Source organism: Neoarius graeffei, chromosome 18 (assembly GCF_027579695.1).
Source record: "Neoarius graeffei isolate fNeoGra1 chromosome 18, fNeoGra1.pri, whole genome shotgun sequence".
NCBI lineage: Eukaryota > Metazoa > Chordata > Actinopteri > Siluriformes > Ariidae > Neoarius > Neoarius graeffei.
This window is the reverse complement of record NC_083586.1, coordinates 2,316,534-2,328,411: the sequence shown is the minus strand read 5'-3', so window position 1 is coordinate 2,328,411 and position 11,878 is coordinate 2,316,534. Positions and strand designations below refer to the sequence as shown.

Here is an 11,878-nt window from a genome sequence, read left to right as displayed (position 1 = left end):
TTTTGTGAGATTATTATTAGTGAGTAGTAGACAAATAAAAGCTAATCAAATTGAATTACATTTTACTTGTTCCTGTTGTTTATTCACAAGGTCAACTATTTAGAACTCCTTTTTCCTTCAAAATTTAGCTTTTGTATACAACTGGGTTTCCCATCTAATGCAGAGCTACCAATAATCTTGAATGTAACCATTCACGGTGAGTATTAAGATAAATAATTTAAGATTTTATGAGACTGATCTTTATTTATAAATTGATTAATTCAATGATCAATTATTACATAATTTATAATTTAATTAATCCATATTCAACCTACAGTATCCAAGGCAGCTCCTTGGTAACCGTCAACATTAAGGTGTCACGTGACCTGGATAACAGCGGGAATCAAAGTTACAACATTATAAGAATAAACACAATAATAACAAAAAGGAAAAAAACAAAAAATGCATAATGCCTCAAATATCTTTTAGGAAGTTTAGTCTGATTTACAATTTACTGTTGCTTGTTTTAGCTTATTGGTTACCTACCTACCTCTGTATTTAACTCAATGTTCCCAATGTTCAGCTTTGAATAAAAATTCTATTGACTTGATATGAAAAGATTCAGTTGTTCATTTACATTGCCTGCTGAGGTTTTAATAAATTATTTACCAAACGATTTAAAAGGAGCCTACCATGACTATGAAGTTACACTTCAAATTTGTCATCTGCATTTCACCCTAATATGGAGAATGTGCTAGGTGTGTCAGCCAGGAGACTGACTAAATATGACACATGACATCCACACTGTGATGTTTTACAGTAAAATACCAGTGTATTATGTTTTTTACAACAATAAAAAGGGTACACAGTGTGTACTACACACTTTATTATCACAAAATACTGTATGTCTGGTAAATGAACAAGGTCCACAGACCTATGTTGTGTGCAAACCCTCCTAAAAGCAAACCAGTTTCCCACCGATGGACTGACCGATGAGTCGACACGCGACTAAAAATTTCACCATCCCCCTTGGTTTGATTTTACAACTTGACCACTGCCAATAGAGACGGTTTGTAGCGATTTCCATCGCATGCACAACATTCCGGATGAGATAGCGAGACCAGTGGGGTCTCCGTGGATTGTTATCGGGTCTGGTAGGCGAAGGAGGCAGCGTCGGGAGAGGAAGCAAAAGCGAGGCTGCAGGCAGAGCTGGCCTGTTGACTAAGCTCAGAAAACAGCCACTCAAATCTCCACTGCCAAGCCTCTATCTCTCCAATGCCAGATCCATGGTAAACAACATGGACGATTTGGAATTACAGCTGGAATTACCTTATTCTATTCTATAATCAGCTGGTCAGTGCGATACGAGATACTACTGATATATATCTAGTATCAGTACTAGTAATACTTAAGTGACTTACCCATCCAATGAGGATTGTTATTTTCTTGTTTACAAGATGCCACATCTGAGGGCGGCTGACAAATCCTGAATTTCTGTAAAGATAATTGTCCAGAGATTTATAAGCACACAGTGCTTCACCACTGAACAGCGAGGGAAAGTTTATGAGGTAATTATACACTTCTGGGTATTCCACCTCTGGCAGTTCAATATCCACTGACACGGTCGTGAAAATTACGTCTGGTAAGCTATAAGGGTCACTAATCTGTAGGTCGTTTATTTTAGACATATATCTAGTTATCTGTTCATTAGAAAAATGAGCCGTGTAGTTCGCCGGTTGAAATTTATCCATTTTGTACACGAGTGCAGCAGTATTCAGCGGTGTTTTTTACCGACAAGATGGCGGCTGTGTACTTTCTGGTCACGTGACTGCAAGATCTCTGTAGTGCCCAATATCATTGAAGCTGTGATGGTACTGGAATAAACCTCAGATCCAAAATTGCAGAAGTGGACCATACCTATCTTGAAGAGAACTTGTTCCATGTTGATGGAAACAAAGGGTTTGGGATATACAAGCTTGCTCAAAAGTAGCCTTCAGGCAAAATACATTATTTCAAGAGGTGCAAACAACAGCTTCAGAGGTTCCACTGAGAGTTGAACTCAGACCACTGGATTCAGAGTCCAGAGTGCTAACCATTACACCATGGAACCAAGACACAGCTGCATGATTGTTTTTACCATCAAATTACTGCCATATAACTGACCTCGATCTGGCAAAAAATTTAGCATCCACTTGGTCAAAAGCGTACACACACCACCAATCCCAAAACCTAGGACTGAATCAGGAACCTTCAGTCTAATACTCTCCCTACTGAGCTATTTCAGCATGCTCTACAGGGTTTAACTCATGGCTTCTTCCATGCAGTCGGATACAGCCTTTGGCCCTTGTGAAATGTATGCAGCAAGCAGAAATTTGTTTTTTAGATCACATTACATTATAGGCATTAAGCAGATGCACAACACCAACTCATTAGACTTGGAGGTAGACTGCCGGATTCAAGCTGCCACCAAAGCCTTCGGTGCTTTACAAAAGCAACTATGGTCTCGCCATGACATCAAGAGAACCAGCAAGTTGAAAGTATACAACACTGCAGTTTTATCACCTCTGCTTTATGCCAATGAATGTATGAGGCTCTACAGTAAACACTTCAAGTATCTGACCAGGCTACAACTGCGACACCTGCATCAAATCCTCAAAATAAGATGGCAGGACAAGGTCCCCGATGTAGAAGTCCTCAGGTGAGCCAAAACAGTAAGCGTGGAAACCCTTATTACAGCCTCCCAACTTTGTTGGGCTGGACACGTCTGGCGCACACTTGACACACGACTACCTGAAGCTGTTTTCTATGGAGAACTGAGCCTAGGAAAGAGGCTGACAGAAACAAGGAGGACAGAAACTGAGGTACAAAGACGTTTGGAAGAGGAACATGAAGAATGCTGTCATTATTGATCAGACATGGGAAAGGGATGCCTCGGTTAGAGCAACAAAGCGAAGCAAAGTTAAAAGCTCAGTGTTTGCAATTGAAGACAAGCATCAATGGGAGTATAGGAGAGCTCACAAAACTAGACATTCCATAGCACCTCAACTGGGCCATTCATGCCACCGCTGCAGACGACTCTGTCACTGTGGTGCGGGCCTCGTGGCCCATCTGCATTTCTGTGCATCCTAATGAAACAGGCATCATCGCTAGCAATGGACAGCCAACAAAGTGTTGCGGACAACTGGCACCATTGGTGGGGCCCCTTTGGCTATTCTGTCATGACAGCAGGGCTGCCTGAGATTGATGACCCAGGACTAAGCATGCAATGGTTGACAGAAATGATTTCGAGTAATCCTGACAAGTCCATCGTGCACTTGTGCAATGAGCTAAGACTGTTGCATGATGCAAACACTGGTGAGGCATTCCCAAACCCAGTTGTATGGGTGAATGTTTTCAAACGGGACATGGATCGTCGCCGATGAGGCATTCGTGAAACTTATGTTGAAAAGTCCAACATGAGAAGACTGCTGGCAAATGACAGGGGCGGATTAAGTGCTAGGAACCTGTCTCTATCACTGTAACGGACCCTATACGTGGTGCAAATTGACATGGGACAGAAGAAGAAAATAAACTGGAAACACCTGGATTTGTCTGGACTGAAATGGGCTGACACATTTTTACTACTGATTTGCTTCCTCTTGTTTAGCAAGCCAGCCATGCTTCTGCTGTATCCTTGTGTGTACTCTCAATTAATGGGATCTTGGAAATTTTGGTGTTAGAAGAAATCTGCTTACCCCTCTCTGCTAAACACATGCAATCACGAATTTCAAAAGCCTCTGGACAAAGCCTTTCTCTCATCAAATTTGACACACAAACACTGGCTTAAGAGTCCAGTGCCTCATCCATGAGGCCACTGCAACATAGGCCTTGACCTCAAATGACCAGCATCAATAGCACTAACACTCATGTGAAGGGGAAACAAAAGCCATCTTGGCCATCTTTCTATTCGGGGCATGAAGCCCCTATTAGCCCCCGTTCTATTAGATATCTGTGTGAACGCAGGCTCATGTCACCTTTGCATTCTTCACAAAATCTGTATGGCTTTACTGATTTTACTGCTTTCAACAAGGGCTGTAACTTCATTGTCTTGGTATGTGATTCAAGTTAGGGAGTAGGACCTGTGATTCCCAGGAGAGACACTACACTGTGTCCACTATCATAACTAGCAAGAAAATCTTGTGTTTATTTCTCCATGATTTATGACTATTACAATGATTCCATTCACTATATTCTACTGGAAAGAAGGCATCCAAAAAAAAAAACAGGTTCATGGTGAATAATTATTTACAGGCCCCCAGGGCCATATTCTGAGTTTCTTTCTGAATTTGCAGATTTTATCTCAGATCTGGTTATTTACTTAGACAAAACTTTAGTTGTCAGAGATTTTAATATTCACTTCGATAACCCAGAAGACCCTTTGAAAACAGCGTTTGTGTCTATTTTAGATTCAGTAGGGATTAATCAGAATGTCATAGAATGTCATAGAATGTCATAATGGTCGTCATACCCTCGCTCTAATACTAACATTCGGGTTAAATGTAGAAAATATAGTCATACTTCCACAGTCTGAAGTTATCTCAGATCATTATCTCATCTCATTCAAAATATGTCTGAGTAATAATATATGCACCTCACCACGCTACTGTATTAAATGTACATTCACGTCAACTACTGCACAGAGCTTTATAAATGATCTCCCAGAGTTATCAACTTTGATTGGGTCACTGTCGGCCCCTGCAGAACTTCATCAGGGAACTGAATGCTTAGAGTCAACGTTCCGCCATACTTGACCTCATTATCCACCATAAGATAATGTCGCTCCTCTTAAAAGGAAAATGTTCAGAGACAAAAAATTAGCACCCTGGTATAATGAAGACACTCACACTTTAAAACAGACCACTTGAAAATTGGAACGTAAATGGCGTCAAACAAAATTGGTAGCTTTCAAATTAGCATGGAAGGAGAGCTTCCTGAAGTATAGAAAAGCTCTTAGTGCTGCTAGATCAACTTATCTCCCCTTCCTAATAGAAGATAACAAAAATAATCCTAGATTCCTGTTTAATACTGTAGCAAAATTAACCAGGAATAAGTCCACTATAGACACGTGCATACCTGTAGTATGTAGTAGCAACGACTTCATGAATTTCTTTAATGACAAAATTGAGAATACCCAACAAAAGACTCAAACTACTAATTAAAGGTCAGACAATGTAAGTGACCCTGTATTTAACTGATAGAACTGTATCAGATCAGCAATTAGAATGTTTTACTCCCCTTAGAGAAATTGAATTACTTTCATTAATCTCCGCATCAAAAGCCTCAACGTGTGTAGTAGATCCCTTGCCTACACGTCTATTCTAAAAGATAATACCTGAAGTAATTGAACCACTTCTAAAAATAATAAATTCTTCTCTTAGGATTGGCTATGTACCCAAATCCTTTAAACTAGCAGTTATTGATTAAAAAACCTGACCTTGATCCCTGTCAGCTGTCCAATATCAAACCTCCCCTTTATCTCCAAGATCCTTGAAAAAGCTGTGGCACAGCAGTTATGCTCATTTTTACATAGGAATACATTTCATGGATGTTATCAGTTAGGATTTAGACCTCATCATAGCACAGAGACAGCACTGGTTAAAGTAGTAAATGACCTACTGTTGGTGTCTGATCAGGGCTGTGTCTTGCTGTTTGTGTTGCTTGACCTTCGTGCAGCATTTGATACCGCTGATCATTCCATTCTTCTGGATAGACTAGAAAATGTTGTGGGAGTTAAGGGAACGGCCCTCTCCTGGCTCAGCTCTAATTTAACTGATCGCTATCAGTATGTTGATGTAAATGGTGCTTTTTCTAGACATACTGAGGTAAAGTTTGGTGTTCCACAAGGTTCTGTCTTGGGTCCACTGCTTTTTTCTTTATATATGTTACCTCTAGATGATATTACAGGGAGTGCAGAATTATTAGGCAAATGAGTATGTTGACCACATTACCCTCTCTATGCATGTTGGCCTACTCCAAGCTGCATAGGCTTGAAAGCCTCCTACCAATTAAGCATACCAGGTGATGTGCATCTCTGTAATGAAAAGGGGTGTGGTCTAATGACATCAACACCCTATATCAGGTGTGCAAAATTATTAGGCAACTTCCTTTCCTTTGGCAAAATGGGTTAGAAGAGGGATTTGACGGACTCAGAAAAGTCAAAAATAGTGACATATATTGCAAAGGGATGGAGCACTCTTAAAATTGCCCAGCTTTTGAAGTGTGACCATCGAACAATCAAGCGCTTCATTCAAAATAGTCAACAGGGTCGCAAGAAGCGCGTTGAAAAAAAAAGGCGCAAACTAACTGCCCGTGAACTGAGGAAAGTCAAGCGTGAAGCTGCCAAGATGCCACTCGCCACCAGTTTTGCCATATTTCAGAGCTGCAACATCACTGGAGTGTCAAAAAGCACAAGGTGTGCAATACTCAGGGACATGGCCAAGGTAACAAAGGCTGAAAAACGACCACCACTGAACAAGACACACAAGATGAAACGTCAAGACTGGGCCAAGAAGTATCACAAGACTGATTTTTCTAAGGTCTTATGGACAGATGAAATGAGAGTGAGTCTTGATGGGCCAGATGGATGGGCTCGTGGCTGGATCAGCAAAGGGCAGAGAGCTCCAGTCCGACTCAGACGCCAGCAAGGTGGAGGTGGGGTACTGGTATGGGCTGGTATCATCAAAGATGAGCTTGTGGGACCTTTTCGGGTTGAGGATGGCATCAAGCTCAACTCCCAGTCCTATTGTCAGTTTTTGGAAGACACCTTCTTCAAGCAGTGGTACAGGAAGAAGTCAGCATCCTTCAAGAAAAACATGATTTTCATGCAGGACAATGCTCCATCACACGCATCCAAGTACTCCACAGCATGGCTGGCCAGGAAGGGTCTAAAGGAAGAAAGATTAATGACGTGGCCTCCTTGTTCACCTGATCTGAACCCCATAGAAAACCTGTGGTCCCTCATCAAATGTGAGATCTACAAGGAGGGGAAACAGTACACATCTCTGAACAGTGTCTGGGAGGCTGTGGTTGCTGCTGCACGCAATGTTGATCGCAAAAAGATCAAAACACTGACCGAATCCATGGATGGCAGGCTTTTGAGTGTCCTTGTAAAGAAAGGCGGCTATATTAGTCACTGATTTGTTTTTTTTTTTGTTTTTTTTGAATGCCAGCAATGTATATTAGTGAATGTTGAGTTGTTATATTGGTTTCCCTGGTGAAAATAAATGAGTGAAATGGGTATATGTTTGTTTTTTGTTAAGTTGCCTAATAATTATGCACAGTTATAGTCACCTGCACACACAGATATCCTCCTAAGATAGCTAAAACTAAGAAAGCCCTACTCCAACTTCCAAAAATACTCAGCTTTGATATTTATGAGTCTTTTGGGTTCATCAAGAACATAGTTGTTTTTCAATAATAAAACTAATCCTCAAAAATACAACTTGCCTAATAATTCTGCACTCCCTGTATTCATAAAAACTGTATTATTTTCCACTGTTATGCTGATGACACACAGTTGTGTGGTTCTGCAAAACCTGATGAGAGACACCAGCTTAATAGAATTGAGGAATGTGTGAAGGACATTAGACACTGGATGCTTATTAACTTCCTTCTGCTGAACTCTGACAAGACTGAAGCACTTGTACTCGGACCACATGCAGCTAGAAGTAAGCTTTCTGATTACACAGTAACTCTGGATGGCCTTTCTGTTTCTTCATGTGCAGCAGTAAAAGACCTCGGAGTGATTATTGACCCCAGTCTTTCATTTGAAAATCACATTGATAACATTACCTGGATAGCTTTCTTTCATCTCAGAAATATTGCTAAGATAAGAAATTTAATGTCACTCCATGACGCGGAAAAAAAACTTGTTCATGCTTTTGTTACCTCCAGGTTGGATTATTGTAATGCCTTACTGTCTGGATGTTCCAATAAGTGCATGAACAAGCTCCAGTTAGTTCAAAATGCAGCAGCAAGAGGCCTTACTAGAACTAGAAAATATGACCACATCACCCCTGTCTTATCCACACTGCATTGGCTCCCAATCAAATTTCGTATTGATTATAAAATACTACTATTGACCTTTAAAGCACTGAATAGTCTCGCGCCACAGTACCTGAGTGAACTTCTGCTCCTCTATGACCAGCCATGCCTACTTAGATCAAAGGGTGCAGGCTATCTGCTGGTTCCTTGTATAGTGAAGGTTGCATCAGGGGGCAGAGCCTTTTCTTACAAAGCCCCACAGTTATGGAACAGCCTTCCAAGTAGTGTTCGGGAATCAGACACAGTCTCAGCATTTAAGTCTTGGCTGAAAACATATCTGTTTAGTCAAGCCTTTTGTTAATTGTGTTTATGAGGTAAAGGTGTAGATCTGGAGGGTCCTCAGACATAGAGTCTTTGGTAAACTGGGATGTATGGATGCTGTCAGTCCCCACTCGCTTGCTCACTTGAGTCTGTTGATGATGTAGTGGCTGGCTGTTTTATGTCTCGGGGCTCCCTCATGCCTGTGTTACATTCTGGCTCTCCTCTTTTCGTTATGCTGTCATAGTTAGTTTTTGCCGGAGTCCCTGCTTGTACTGTGCAATATGTATACGGGTACTGTTCTGACTTATTCAGGTGATATTGGGCATACCTAACAACCTGCGTTTTCTCTCACTTCCCCCCCGATCTTTCTGTCTGAGTTACATGTCGGTCCTGGGATCAAGATGCCGAACTCTTCTGCTCCTTGGACCTGCCTGATCCATCCTGGTGCCCTGTGTCTGGTTGGAGTCTCATCGCATCGCTCCTGTGGAGGACGGCCCTATGTGGAAAGTTGAAAGTCACACTTGGAGGATGCTCTGGACACTTTGCTCTTATGGCTGAGGACTACAGTTGACTTGCTAACTTTAGGACTACAGTTGCCATGAACAGTTTTACACTCAAGTTTCCATCAATGAAGAGTTTATAACATCAACGAAACTGGCTTCATGTTAAAACTGTTAATGTTATAGTCATGTTGTCTGTTGTTGCCCAAATAAGGATGGGCTCCCTTTTGAGTCTGGTTCCTCTCGAGGTTTCTTCCTCATGTCATCTGAGGGAGTTTTTCCTTGCCACTGTCACCACAGGCTTGCTCATTGGGGATAGATTACGGATAAAATTAGCTTATGTTTTAAGTCGTTAAATTCTATGAAGCTGCTTTGCGACAATGTTTATTGTTAAAAGTGCTATACAAATAAACTTGACTTGAAAGTCCCTGCATTTGACTGTGCAAAACTCCCAACACCATTCTGTTAACATATATAGGTACAAATATCAAGAAATAAAAGCTGAAATTCTGACCTATCACATATAGAAGGCAAGCCAATAAGCCTTTATTTGTCACATGTAATTCTTAAGCACACAGTGGAATTTAAACTCTGTGTTTAATGCATCTGGAGCAGTGAACACAAACCCGCACAAACAAGTGAGCAATGAGCACACACACATATCCAGAGCAGTGGGCAGCTATGCTACAGCACCCAGGGAGCAGTTGTGGGTTAGGTGCCCTTGCTCAAGGACACTTCAGCCTAACCTCAGGCTACCCCATAATAACCTAACTGCATGTCTTTGAACTGTGGGGGAAACCAGAGCACCCAGAGGAAACCCGCACAGGCACAGGGAGAACATGCAAACCCCACACTGAAAGGCCCCCCTCAGCCAACGGGTTCAAACCCAGAACCTTCTTGCTGCGACCTAATAGTACTAACCACCGTGCCACCCAATTTTGACATCAAACGCAAATGTCTTCAGTGTATGGCAAAAAACAAACAAACATACAGAATTGTCCTTGCTGTTCCAGTACTTTCGGGCTTGCAGCTGGAAATACTGTCAGAGCTGTTGCCATCAAAAAATGAATCACTACATTCTGAGCAGCTTTCAGAGTGGTGTGGAGGTGATATGTGGAAAAAACATATCAAATGTTGAAACTGAGAAATTTTATTGTTGTTTGAAAAAGATATGCTAATTTGGAATTTGATGCCAGGAACACATTTCAAAAAGCTGAAACAGGGGCATGTTTACCACTGTGCTGCATCACCTCTTGTTTTAACAAAACTCTGTAAATGTTTGGGAACTGAGGAGACCAAGTGCTGTAGTTTTGAAAGAGAAATGTTGTCCCATTCTTGCCTGATTATAGGATTTCAGTTGCTCAAGCGTTTGGAGTCTCCTTTATTGTATTTTGCATTTCATAATGCACCAACTGTTTCCAATGGTAACATTTTCCAAGTGACCTGATGGACAAAATTCTGGTAACATTTTCAAAGTGAGCTGATGGACAAAATTCTTCATGTTCTAAAAGAAAATACATATCCTATGGTTCAATATAGCTCATCTTAGAGCCTGCACAGCTCAGTAGATAGGACCAAGGTTCAACATTCTTTGAGTTACATTTAGCATTTTCTGAAGCTAAAGCGTCCTTCAAAAAGGCCACCAAAACCTGTTTTCTGAAAGCTGTCTCTGACAAAGCTCAGCTCACAGTCTGACCATGGGCTGTGACAAGCAACCAAAATCAAATCAGGTTGCAAGATCTTGAAAGCATTTAGCTGCAAATTTGCACTTAATAAGTAAAACTGCCTTGGAATGAGCAGAGAAAATGCAATCATGACGAAATATTTAACGATTTCTTGAGCAGATGACCATTTGCAGATGGATCTTTGACTTTCTGACAGGCAGACCCCAGGTGGTGATAATCGGTAGCCACACTTCCTCCTCGCTTATCCTGAACACAGGTGCACCACTGGGCTGTGTGCTCAGTCCCCTCATGTACTCCTTGTTCGCCCATGACTGCACTGCTAAATACAGCGCCAACATCGTCATCAAGATTGCTGACGACACAACCATCTCGGGCCTCCTTACGGACAACGATGAGATGGCACGTAGAGAGGAAGTGAAGGCGTTAGCCAGCTGGTGCCAGGACAACAACCTCTCTCTCAACGTCAGGAAAACTAAGGAGATGATAGTGGACTACAGGAGACAGCAAGGGAGGACACACTAGGATATCTACATCAACGAGGATGAGGTCGAAAGGGTCAGCAGCTTCAAGTTCCACACTGTGGTCAGGAAAGCTTGCCAGCGGCTGTGCTTCCTGAGGAGGCTGAAGAAGTTTGGCATGAAGGCAAACATCATTTCAAACTACTACAGGTCCACAATTGACATATCACAAGACTCTGTTTATATCACAACATATTGCAAGACTCTGTTTATATCACAAGACTCCGTTTACATATCACCAACATATCTCAAGACTCTGTTTACATATCACAAAGCATTTACATATTTACTGTTTCCACATTTACCAACACATACCAAAACTCTGTTTACATGGTCAGTACTTCATTGGTCTTCAACAAAGTGCAATTACTGGTAGCCGCACGTGTCAATTTTTCCGATGTGCAATACAGGTGCTTGTGCTACACCCCCTCCCCACACTGCCACCCTGAGACAATGCATGCATACATCTCAGTTATTTCTATTTTCACTTGAATTTAACTTCCGTTGTTTTTTTTTATCTTTAGGACTTTGAATCTTTTCTTTAACTGATATTCTGTTAAACTCCTGTCGGGCTCCAGTGCTGAGAGACTTGTTTCTGGTTCTTATCTGGTCCACTGCATTTCATTGCAAGTTGGCCATGTGTTAACCTAAAATGAGCAAAGAAATTGAACTGAACTGAACTAAAAAGCTGACTGTTCTCACAACACCAGGCCAAAAGTGGGCCGGGATGGCCCAATCCATGTCTAGCCACTGAGTTTGTGGCAACACAATCAGACACTCTACCCTTGGGACATGGAGTGCTGTAATAGTATAGTGGTTAGCACGCTGTGTTATGCCTGCAGCAACCCTGATT

At 41.6% G+C, this 11,878-nt stretch overlaps 1 non-coding gene across 1 annotated transcript; it reads right to left on the bottom strand.

Annotated features, from left to right (window-relative positions):
- Window positions 1-2,017: 2,017 nt before the first annotated feature.
- trnaq-cug (transfer RNA glutamine (anticodon CUG)) lies at window positions 2,018-2,089 on the bottom strand. The gene has a single exon. It is a non-coding gene; the product is annotated as a tRNA-Gln (tRNA).
- Between the last annotated feature and the right edge of the window lie 9,789 nt (window positions 2,090-11,878).